The sequence below is a fragment of the Bombina bombina genome, chromosome 2 (genome assembly GCF_027579735.1).
Source record: "Bombina bombina isolate aBomBom1 chromosome 2, aBomBom1.pri, whole genome shotgun sequence".
NCBI lineage: Eukaryota > Metazoa > Chordata > Amphibia > Anura > Bombinatoridae > Bombina > Bombina bombina.
The window spans coordinates 767,116,335-767,128,854 of record NC_069500.1 but is presented as its reverse complement, the minus strand read 5'-3'; the positions used below and the strand labels follow the sequence as shown (position 1 = coordinate 767,128,854).

Genomic DNA, 12,520 nt, shown 5'->3' with positions numbered 1-12,520 from the left:
GAGTAAATTAGAAAGTTGCTTAAAATCGCATGCTCTATCTGAATCATGAAAGAAAAAATGTGGGGTTAGTATCCCTTTAAGGTAGAAAAAATCCTATAGGATTGAGCTCGCATTCTATTGGCGGTTCCAATCAGATTGGATTGGATCAGCCAATAGGATTGAACTTCAATCCTATTGGCTGATTGCATCAGCCAATAGGATTTTTTCTACCTTAATTCTGATTGGCTGATAGAATTCTATCAGCCAATCGGAATCTAATGGACGCCATCTTGGATGACGTCACTTAAAGGAACCGTCATTCAGTAAGAAGCCGACGTTTGAAGAGGATGCTCCGCGCCAGATGTCTTGAAGATGGAGCCGCTCTGCGTCGGATGGATGAAGATAGAAGATGCCGTCTGGATGAAGACTTCTGCCCGTCTGGAGGACCACTTCGCCCGGCTTGGATGAAGACTTCTCCCGGCTTCGTTGAGGACTTTGGTCCGGTTGAATGAAGACTTCTGCCGCTTCCTTGAGGATGGATGTCCGGTCTTCAGAACTATAAGTCGATCTTCAGGGGGTTAGTGTTAGTTTTTTTTTTTTTTTTTTAAAACTTTATTTATAGAAAAGAATCCGAGTCATACATGGTAAATGCAGTCATAATAATGCAGGTGTGACAAAGTGTTCACCTGCAGAACAAAACAGTTTTCAGAGCATGTTATATCAAAGCATACCAGCAAAGGAATACAATAAGTATATGTGATCATCATGTATGTCCTGGGACTCAACTTTTTTCTAAGAACATTTTTTACAATCAACCAAAGAAAAAGAGGAGAAAACGAGAAAGAAAACATATCAGCTAAGAGAGCAGGGAAGAAAGACAATAGCATACAAAGAAGAATGAAAGGAAGAGAAGAAAGGAAGAAAAATAACATATAGCAGCCATACTTACCCAGAGTACCTCCGGGTCCCCCCTCCCTCGATATGCGGGTCACTCACGGGCCTGATCCGTGGATAGACACCAATTTCCTCTGAGGTTTTCATTTAAAACATATTGGCTATTTTTAAAAGGAAGCAGAACCCTATCCCTTACTGTGTCAGGTAGGTGCAGCAAATAAGCCTCCCATTTAAGGAGAAATCTCTTGACTCTTTTCTCAGGGTCCCCCCTAGTATCTGCCTGCTCAATCAGCATCTGATCATGAATTGTTTTAAGTAGGTGTTGAAAAGGTAAGTTTCGGTTCCCTGTCCATTCTCTCAGGATAATTTGTTTAGCTAGCATGAGTATGGTATTTAAAAAAATGTCGTGCTTGTATGTCTGATCTCTAGGTGTCAGAAAGATCACATGTTGTGCCGAGAGGGACACAGTTTGTTTAGTTAATTTGGATAGCCAGTACGCAATTTTTTGCCAAAATTTTTGTATTTTAGGGCAACTCCAGAGTAGGTGTACCCAATCAGGAGATTCAAGGTGGCATTTACTACAGGAGTTGAGTGCTCCTTCAACCCATTTAGCCCTTAGGCCAGGAGTGATATAAGCTTGATGTAAGAATTTCAGGTGTGATTCCCTCAATTTTGCAGAGATAGTACTTTGGTGTGCCCTCTCGAAACTCGTGGTGATCAATGACGGGTCAATCTCTAGCTCCCCAAAATGGGACCACTTTGATACCATGCCATGAAGCACATGATCCTTAGAGTGACGGATCAGTAAGTTATATGTATGTGACAGCCTCAGAGGGCCTAACTACGCCAGCGCACTCAATGTATCTAAATTAGAGGCTTCTACAGAGAGGAGTCCCTCTGAAATCAAGGTGGATACGTAGTGTCGGCACTGAAAATATGCAAACTTGTGTGTGTGCGGGAGGTTATAACGTGATTTTAGGTCTTGGAAGGGCAGTATTTCTAGAGTCAGGGGTCGGAAAAGTTGATGCAGTCGTGTGAGTCGTAATTGTTGCCATGTCTGAAATGCTTGCGTGGTGTAACCAGGGAGGAAATCTAAATTACCCTGGATCGGGAGATATTTACTAGCCAAACGTTGTATACCCCAGAGTCTACAAATCTTGGTCCAGGCTCTTAGAGGATCCCTAAACAATATATGGTTTTGAATGAACGGGGATAGAGATTTCAAATGTGCATGAGGCAGATAAGCTAAATGCAGTGGTTTAATGATGTTAGACTCTAGGTCAGGGACAGTATAATAGTTTTTCCCTACCAGCCAGTCCAATGCAAATCTAGAGAGAGCCGCCCAGTTATACCATATTATATTAGGAAGACGGAGCCCTCCTCCTCCCACTGTCATTGATAAGGGGGTTCTGCCTATTCTATGTTTTTTGCCCTGCCAGACAAAGTTCCCAATGGCAGTTTGCAAAGATGTCGCATCCTTTTGAGTGAGGAGAAGAGGCAACATCTGTAATGGATAAAGAAGTTTGGGCAGGGCAACCATTTTAAAAAGGTGTACCCTACCCGAAAGAGAGAGGGGGAGTTTCATCCAACTCAGCAGCATTTGCTTAATGTCACCTATAGTCCCAGCGAGATTCAAAGAGTATAACATATGTGGGTTAACATGTATCCATATGCCTAAGTATTTAAAACTACCCTGAGTAGTCTTAAGACCAAAATCTACTAGGGTCATGTTTCGGGAGTTTTGCAACCAGGTGGCCTCTGATTTGTCAATGTTGATCTTGTACCCCGAAAACTTGCCAAAATCATCGATAACTTTCAGAAGAGGCTGTAAGTTAGAACCAGGATCACCTACAAAGAGCAGTAAGTCATCGGCGTAAAGTGATAGATGCTGCTTTTGGCCACATATATCTAAGCCGGCACATTGTTGCCTGATGTAGGACGCCAGGGGTTCGATTGCTAAATCGAAAAGGAGAGGGGAGAGGGGACATCCCTGTCTCGTACCCCGTTGTAGCGTAAAGGAAGGAGAGAGCCCTCCATTGATTAGAAGAGAGGCCTTAGGGGCTGAGTATAATCTTTGTAGAAATCTGGGAAAGTCACCCTGCATACCAAAGCGCGACAGTGACGTATGTAAGTGATCCCACTCGATCCGGTCAAACGCCTTCTCAGCATCTAGTGCTAGAAGGCATGCGTCTGGTAGTTGGGATGGGGATTGTGTATGTGTGTTGTACCAGTAATGGGACACGACGCCGAGAGTCTTTCTAATGTTAATAACTGAGGATCTGCCCTTTACAAAACCCGTTTGATCTGCATGAACTATATGTGGAAGAACCTTTGCCAACCTGTCTGCTAAGATTTTTGTTAGAAGTTTATAATCCCCATTTAATAGGGAGATTGGGCGATATGAAGAAGTCTGGGTGGGATCTCTATCAGGTTTCAAAAGGAGACAGATATTAGCCTCAGAGAATCTATCATTTAGTTGTTCAGTGCCCGCCAGGTAAGCAGAATACAAGGATGAGAGAATTGGTGCTAGTTCCTCCTCCAATAACTTAAGATATTCTGCAGGTAACCCATCCGGGCCTGCTGCTTTACCCAGTTTGCTTTGTCGTATGGCCCTGAGAACCTCCTGGGGACTTATAGGAGAATTTAACAGGGAAGACTGCTCTTCCGTAAGAGTGGGGAGTTTTACTGCGTCCCAAAAGGCACGCTTGGCTTCTATATGGATAGGTTGTTTAGAGTACAGGGAAGTGTAATAGTCTACAAATTCAGTCATAATTTCCTTGGCGTTGGCGGTGAGGGTACCCTTAGATTTAATGGCTAGAATTTGGGACTTGGGTTTATAGGAATGGACTAGTTTGGCTAGCAGTTTACCAGCCCTGTTACCATGGCGGTAATAGCGACCCTGTCTGTGAATATTGACCTTGTTGTCTTGTTGAGCTAAGAAAGTATCCCTTGTCTGTTTGAGATCGTAGTAAGATTTCCTAGATGTTGGCGTGGGGGTATGTAAGTAGCTATTGTAAGCCGCAGTGAGTTGAGCAAGGAGAGTCTCATCTACTCTCGTAAGATGCTTATTATGGTGTGATGCAAAGGAGGTTATATGACCTCTCATCACCGCTTTTGAGGTGTGCCAGAACAAATCTGGCGTATCCAAATGACAAGCATTGTCAGATGCATAATGCGTCCAGGATGCCTTTAAGTGTCTACGGAACTCAATGTTGTTATATAGGTGGAGAGGAAATCTCCAACTTCTGTTTGGAGGTCTAGGGGGATGTGGTTGCAGTATCAGGGTGATTGGGGCGTGATCTGATAAAGTGAGTGGGCCAATATAAGTAGATAAGATGTGTGGCGTTATGCTTGAGGCAGTTAGGAAATAGTCAATACGCGACATAGTATGGTATGTTTTTGAGAGGCAAGTGAAATCCCTCTCATCCGGGTTCCTTGCTCTCCAGACATCTAGTAAACCCAGAGTCTCCTTGAAGGATCCAATCAAGGATACTTCACGTTTGTAGCGGATCACGTGTTTTTTGAAAGAGCCAGATGCTGAGGGATCTCTAAACCTATCTAGCGGAAGAGCCTGAGCCAGATTAAAATCACCTCCTATTATTAGAGGGGCACTCTGTGTGGCCAATATCGCCAATAAATTTGTCCAAAAGGGGGGGTCATGCTCATTAGGGCCATAAACATTACAGAGAGTGTATGTATGTGCATTGGTCTGGAGTGATGCGACTATGTATCGTCCCTTTTTGTCTGTGTTCACTGCTGACAAGGAGGCCGCTAAACCCTTTCGCACTAGAATGGCAACTCCTCTTTAACTGCCCTCTGTAGGGGAGCTGAGGACCTGTCCCACCCATCTGATTTTTAACTTCGCATGTTCCTCAACTGTCAGTTTTGTCTCCTGGAGCATAGCAATGTCAGCCTTCAGTGAGTGTAGGTGGTGGAGAATCCTACTTCTTTTTGCCGGGGATGTGATGCCCCCTACATTCCACGCTATAATTTTAAGGGGAAGAGTCATGTCTACAGAGTGTAAGGGTGGAGAGGGCACGACCTAATAGGTAGTGTCCTAGCAAGTGTCCCCTGTGGTGTCTGAGGTGTAGGTAGTAATAGGTGACTTACAGTTATGGAAAAGCATAGGTGTGTCCTCAGGGCAGGATGACGTGGTGAAGGAGGGGGGTCCAGAGGCCTCCAGGTCCCAATCCAGCAATCGCTACAGAAGAGACAAGAACATACAGCAATGTTTACAATTTGTATAAGTAAGAGGTCAATACCCATGGTAGTAGTAATGTCAATAGGTATCGTCCCAGAGGTAGTCTGTTTATAAAAGAACCATTTGATGAACAAAAACACAGCATGATAGCAGGAAGCATAACATCTTAGAACTAGAGTTCTGCTCTTGGGGGAGGGGACAGGGAGCAGTAAAGCCGTACAAAGCCCTGGAATGTTTAGTGTGAGTTTAAAATGAGAAAATTTACCAAGGGTTTTTACATTTGGCAGGGGCAGGTGGATAGGCCCTAGGTAGTCAGGTGGAAGTGTATATGGGCTTAGAGGTAGGGAACTATGTTTTTTATATTCGGTGTCGATGCCCTGGGGCCTGAACATAACAGTGATACCATAATCTGCATCGATCAAAAGGCAAGTGGTGGACAGAGGGTCTCCGCTTGAACTTGTGAGGGAAAGGCCAAAAACTAAGCCTACTAGGGGACCTAGGGGAAACCAGCGGTAGCTGTGAACTGTCTTAATAACACTCATATTAGAACTAAGGTTTAAGTATGCTGCATAATATTTCCCAGCCTTAACAGTGCAATGCAAATACAAACATGAACCTGGACAGGTAGTGCAATAACAGAGATAACAAGTTGCCATGTGCGGAACCGTGCCTCCGGCCACAGCCAAAATTGGCAAACATGACCAGAGCCACAGGACTCGCCAAAGCAAAATACATAATGTAATCAACATGATGCATATGACAAGAAATTTTAAACGATAATACTTAAAAGAGTCTCATCAGCCATTGTCCTGTCTCCGTTCTGATGCCAGGTATGCCTGTGCTGCTGCAGGCGTATGAAAGGTTTTAGGGCCTGAAAGACTCTGAATTTTCAAGGTAGCTGGGAACATGAGTGCAAATTTACGTCCCTGATCATGCAGTGTAGAGCAGATAGATGCAAAGTCCTTACGTCTCTTAGTGACCTCAACTGAAAAGTCCTGGAAAAATAAGAGACGGTGATCCTCAAAGATGACTTCTTTAGCCACCCTGTAGGCTCGCAAGAGTGCTAGCTTATCCTGGAAATTTAAGCATCTAAAGATTACTTGTCGTGGCTTGTCTTTGGAATTTTCTAGATATCTGTTGGGGCCTATGCGGTGAGATCTTTCAATGTCCAGAGGTAGACAGTCCTGGGGTAGGCCCAGGATTTTCGGGAGAGTTAAGGCAGCAAATTCTAGTAATTCTTTATCTTTAATGGATTCAGGAACGCCTATGATTCGTAGATTATTTCGCCTGCAGCGGTTTTCTAGGTCCTCCACCTTATCCATTAGCTGTTGATTTTGTTTCAGTAGGCGTTTTAAAGAAACCTCAGATTCCTGCTGTCTGTCTTCAACCCCTGAGATTCTTTGTTCCGCGGCCGACATGCGAGTGGAGAAGAGCCGCACCTCACTGGTTAAGGTGTCCACACCAGCCTGCAAGCTATCCATCTTTGGTAAAAAGAAAGCCTTGAGCTCCTGTAGGAGTGAAGAATGATCTCCTGAAATACTGCCTTCAGCATCTGCAAATGATGGGTTTGCCTGCGTTTCTGTCAGAGGCTTTTGTTTTTTTTCCTGATTCTTTGATCTGTGACTCATTGTGCTACTTAAAGGCGAGGGCAGCCTGTGAAAGTACTCGTCCACTTTCATAGAACAAAATACAGACAGTTACTAGGAATGGTCTGACACTGTGTACGAGTCACCAGAGGGCGCTGTTGCACTGTGTATTGCAGCAATCAAGGTGGGTATGTGGAGGGAAAATGGAGGAGATGAGGACACAGATTTTGAATTTGCAGATATCACATGCCAAAATGCAGGTGTAAAATAAAAATTTAGCTGTACCAACTATGTAAACAAAGGTGTTTTTTTCTTTTCCTTTTCTGTCTTGTGTAGCAGGCTTAATCAGGGCTGATGGATCAGAAATACAATCCTAAAAAATTTAGCTATACCAGCTATGAGGTGAAAGAGTCTGTATAGGAAAAGTCTGTATAGATCAATATGCGGTTTATGCAGGGACTGTCCCAATGATCAGTTCTCAAGCAGAGCAGGTGTTTATGCGCTCCCCCCTTAACAACTACTGGGGGCGTGAGAAGGCCGATATCCCCCTGCTGAAAACTTAATAACAAGTTTGTCTCCCTGTATGGAAGTGAGGTTGTGCCTTGTTGTAGGTTAAAGCTGATTGATCTGAGTTTACATTAGTGCATCCACATTACTTTTACGGAGTGTGCAGCAATCTCTTATGGGCATGCATAGAATACTTTCCGGGGAGTCCGTTATCAGGGCCTCACACAGTTATAGTTTGAGGTGGAGCGGTTCTGGGCTGATGGATCAGAAATACAATCCTAAAAAATTGAGCTATACCAGCTATGAGGTGAAAAGAGTCTATGTAGGAAAAGTCTGTATAGATCAATATACGGTTTATGCAGGGATTGTCCCAATGATCAGCTCTCAAGCAGAGCAGGTGTTTATGCGCTCCCCCCTTAGCAACTACTGGGGTACGAGAAGGCCGATATCACCCTGCTGAAAACTTAATAGCAAGTTTGTCTCCCTGTAGGGAAGTGAGGTTGTGCCTTGTTGTAGGTTAAAGCTGATTTATCTGAGTTTACATTAGTGCATCCATATTACTTTTATAAAGTGTGCAGCAATCTCTTATAGGCATGCATGGAATACTTTCCGGGGAGTCCGTTATCAGGGCCTCACACGGTTATAGTTTGAGGTGGAGCGGTTCTAACCAGCTGTGTAATAGTCCGCGGTGTTACCGCCTCTCACCTGATCCGTCCGATTACACCATTCGAGGCCGGTCTGCTTGTAAGGTCCGTTCTGAGTTGAAGCTGGCACGGAGGTGAAGGGGGGAGCTCCTCCAATATGGCGCCGGTCAGCGTTACCGCTCGCGCCGTGTGGCGCAGTTCGATTTTGACTTCCGAGGCAAGGGCGATTTTCTGCCCTTCACGATGGTTCTTAGGCCGGATGGGGTACCGTAGAGTGCAACCCAGCAAGGCAGCGTCGTGGGGAAAGTTGGCTGGCAGCAAATAATACCATTAATATGAAGCAGATTCCCGGAGCTCTGTACTTCTGCTGCCAGCCGCTAGCTCCGCCCACCGGAAGTCCCGTGTTAGGTTTTTTTAAGGGTGTATTGGGTGGGTTTTATTTTTTAGATTAGGGTTTGGGCCGCAAAAGAGCTAACTGCCCTTTTAAGGGCAATGCCCATCCAAATGCCCTTTTCAGGGCAATGGGGAGCTTAGTTTTTTTAGATAGTATTTTAAGTATTTTATTTGGGGGGTTGGTTGTGTGGGTGGTGGGTTTTACTGTTGGGGGGGTTGTTTGTATTTTTTAACAGGTAAAAGAGCTGATTACTTTGGGGCAATGCCCCACAAAAGGCCCTTTTAAGGGCTATTGGTAGTTTAGTTTAGGCTAGGATTTTTTTTATTTTAGGGTTTTTTATTTTATTTTGATAGGGCTATTAGATTAGGTGTAATTAGTATAAATATCTGTAATTTGTTTATTATTTTCTGTAATTTAGTGTGTTTTTTTTGTACTTTAGCTAATTTAATTTAATTTAGGTAATTGTATTTAATTTAGTTAATTTATTTAATTATAGTTTAGTGTTAGGTGTTATTGTAACTTAGGTTAGGTTTTATTTTACAGGTACTTTTGTATTTATTTTAGCTAGGCAGTTATTAAATAGTTAATAACAATTTAATAACTATTCTACCTAGTTAAAATAAATACAAACTTGCCTGTAAAATAAAAATAAACCCTAAGCTAGATACAATGTAACTATTAGTTATATTGTAGCTAGCTTAGGGTTTATTTTATAGGTAAGTATTTAGTTTTAAATAGGAATAATTTAGTTCATTATAGTAATTTTATTTAGATTTATTGTAATTATATTTAAGTTAGGGGGTGTTAGGGTTAGGGTTAGACTTAGGTTTAGGGGTTAATACATTTAGTATAGTGGCAGCGACGTTGGGGCGGCAGATTAGGGGTTAATAAATGTAGGTAGGTGGCGGTGATGTTAGGGACGGCAGATTATGGGTTCATAATATTTAACTAATGTTTGCGAGGCGGGAGTGCGGCAGTTTAGGGGTTAATATGTTTATTATAGTTGCGGCGATGTCCGTAGCGGCAGATTAGGGGTTAATAAGTGTAGGTAGGTTTTGGCGACATTGGGAGCGGCAGATTAGGGGTTAATAAATATAATGTAGGTAGGTTGGGGGCAGCAGATTAGGGGTTCATAAATATAATGTAAGTGGCGGCAGTGTCCGGAGCGGCAGATTAGTGGTTAAAAATGTTATTTTAGTGTTTGTGATGCGGGAGGGCCTCGGTTTAGGGGTTAATAGGTAGTTTATGGGTATTAGTGTACTTTTTAGCAATTTAGTTATGAGTTTTATGTTACGGCGTTGTACCATAAAACTCTTAACTACTGACTTTTATATGCGTTAGTACTTTTGACAGGGTAGGGTGTACCACTCACTTTTTTGCCTCCCAGGACAGACTCGTAATACTGGCGCTATGGAAGTCCCATAGAATAAAGACTTTACGAAGTAATAGCAGCGTGCATAAAAAAAGCAGCGTTAGGACCTCTTAACGCTGCTTTTTTACCTTAACGCACAACTCGTAATCTAGCCGTGTGTTCGAAATGAAAATATTTTGCTTGCCTCAAATCTTGTTCAATTCTTGACTAATTCTCAGTGATGCCACTTAAAGATGGGAGCTTAGAGAGATGGAATACTCTGCAAACGCTCAGACCCCAGCAAACGCTCTCCCCTAGCTGGTCTTAAATTTTTAAGGCTTTTACAGACAGTACAAAGCAATGGGAAAGGTATAGTAGGTAGTAATATCCTGTCAAAAAATCCCCATAAGAAAATGTACTATGTGGGGATAAAGTTGGCTGGTACAAAAAGAATGTTCGTGGTGTGCAAAAGTGGATGTTACACAAATGGTTAATCAGTCAGCAAAATACAAAAACTGTTATTGCTTCACTCCACAGTTTATGTCCCGCCTGTGTGTGTATGCCAATGTGAGTAGAGTTAGGACAACGATACACAGCACAATCTGTGCAGAAAGATGCAAATGGTGCTGGGCTGGAACTGCTGTAATGCAGTATAATGCAGTAAATGATTCACAGCCTACTAGACAATCGTTCCTTTACTCACAATAATGTTGGAGGGTATCAACGACTCTGGTGATCCTGGGCTGCCTCGCCTCCCTAGCTTTGGGGTAAACCGCGGGTCCACCTAACACTGCTCGCTGCAAGCTCCTCTCCTAGGTTCCGGTCCGGCTACACACAGGCTCGGACGTAGCTCACTCCTGACAATGCGATCCGTGAATGGCTTGATGGTGCACACCCACCTGTCTCCTATTGGATAGTATGTGCCAGCACTCGCTCCTTGGCTCTGACCTCCGTGAAAACGGCAGTGAAATTTCAAATGAAGAGCAAATCTGGGGTCAGAGTAAAAAATATAAATCTTTAATCAAAAATAGTTAAAAATAGAGAACCAACATGGGGACAGAAAAATCCTAAAAACACCTAATGCTGTAGCTTACGCGTTTCGGCCGTAGCCTTACTCATAGCTAATACTACACACACTAAGCTGTTTAATTTAAAACGACCTCCCTGGGCTATAATTGGTGTAGAAATCAGTAGGCGTTTTTTAACTCTTTGTTAGTTTTGCAGTAAAACGTTCACTTACTACTAGACAAGTCAAGCTGGATATTGCAATTAGAAAATGCACAGAGAGAGCGGTGTCTGAACTGTTAACTTTGTGTATATTTGAACAAAGTGATGGGGACTAATATTGTTAATAATAATAATGTGTATTTGTTATAAAAACTCACATTGCCCGGAGTTATATAGTTACCAATTGGTAAATATTTATAATTATACACAGTCCCTTTGAGTTCAAAGATCGCCTAGATGTTATTGTTAAACTAGGTTTTAACATATGTACAGGATACACTCGTCCTATTAATGGCCTAATATTGGAAGGAAGTTCTATGATGTATCCTAAATGTGTGAGGAAAGTATATATTTGCCTCATACATATTTGTGTGTATATGTCTATAAACATGTATGCAAAAAGAACCCCATCACAGGTTAATAATATAAAGTAAATCATTTATTGGGATGTCTCTTGGAGACTATTCCCAATAATTGATTAAGTTGTACTGGAAGTTTTGACCTCTAGGATGTCTGGTTTCCAGATGGAAAATCCAGAACATTTCCCTTTTACTTAGCAATTTCTCCTTATCACCACCTCTTTTTGGGGTCACTACTTGTTCAATTGCTTTCCACCTTAGTGTTAATATGCTTTTGTTATGTTTAATCACAAAATGTTGCACAATTGGGGTAGTTGCTTTACCCACATTGATGGAGCTGAAATGTTCCCTCATGCGGGACCTTACGTCCCTAGTGGTAAGTCCTATGTACTGGACCTGACATTGTATGCATTCCAACATATAAACTACATTGCTTGATGAGCAGTTGAGACATCTCTCAATATCATATGTGTTACCATTGACAGAGGAAGAAGGTTGATGTTACTTCAATGTACTCACAAGGTTTGCATTTATTATGTCTACATTTGAACATGCCCTTGTGTTGTAGCCATGAACTAATGGGCTTCTTGTCTGATTTTAATTTAGAAGGGGACAGAATGTTACCAAGTGTACAAGCCTGTCTATAGGAGCACCTTAGCCCATTGTCAACGGTATTAATCAATTTGTCATCTGCTCTCAACATGCTTTAGTGTTTTCGTACTATACTACATATTTGTTGGTATTGGGCACTGAAGGTGGTTACAAATGTGGCCCCCTTGTGTTCAGTAATAGAAGTTTTTCCTTTTTTTGCCAGTAAGTAAAGTACTTCTATCTATGTGTTTGACCTCATTTAGAGCTTTGGTTATGTCTGAATTTTTATATCCCCTTTCTTTGAAACGTGTCACTAGATCCTTTGACTGATTTTCATACGTCATTGCATCTGAGCAATTCCATTTCAAACGTATCAGTTGGCCCTTGGCTATCGCGTAAGGGACATGTTTGGGGTGGCAACTTCAACCATGCAACAAAATGTTGCACGAAATTGGTTTCCTGTAACTATTAGTCACAATGTTGCCATCCCCCATGCCCCTCATCGTGATGTCAAGAAAATTCATTTCATGGGGTTGAACCTCAAAAGTAAAAACAAGATTTAGGTCATTGTCATTGATCCAATTTATGAAATTGGGAACCAGGTCAACATCCCCTTTCCAGATCAATAGAAGGTCATCAATGAAACGTTTGTAAAAAATGATTTCATTGATGTATGGATTAGTTTGTGCATAGACGTTGGGCAGCTCCCACCAACCTAAATATAGGTTCGCATAGGATGGTGCAAATTTAGCACCCATAGCTGTCCCACGTCTCTGCAAGAAAAAGT

The 12,520-nt window shown here is 42.4% G+C and overlaps 1 protein-coding gene across 1 annotated transcript in view; it reads left to right on the top strand.

Annotated features, from left to right (window-relative positions):
• The window catches only part of CERS1 (ceramide synthase 1), a 92,132-nt gene that overhangs the window by 25,023 nt on the left and 54,589 nt on the right, over nucleotides 1–12,520 (top strand). The gene's annotated exons all lie outside the window — the stretch shown is intronic.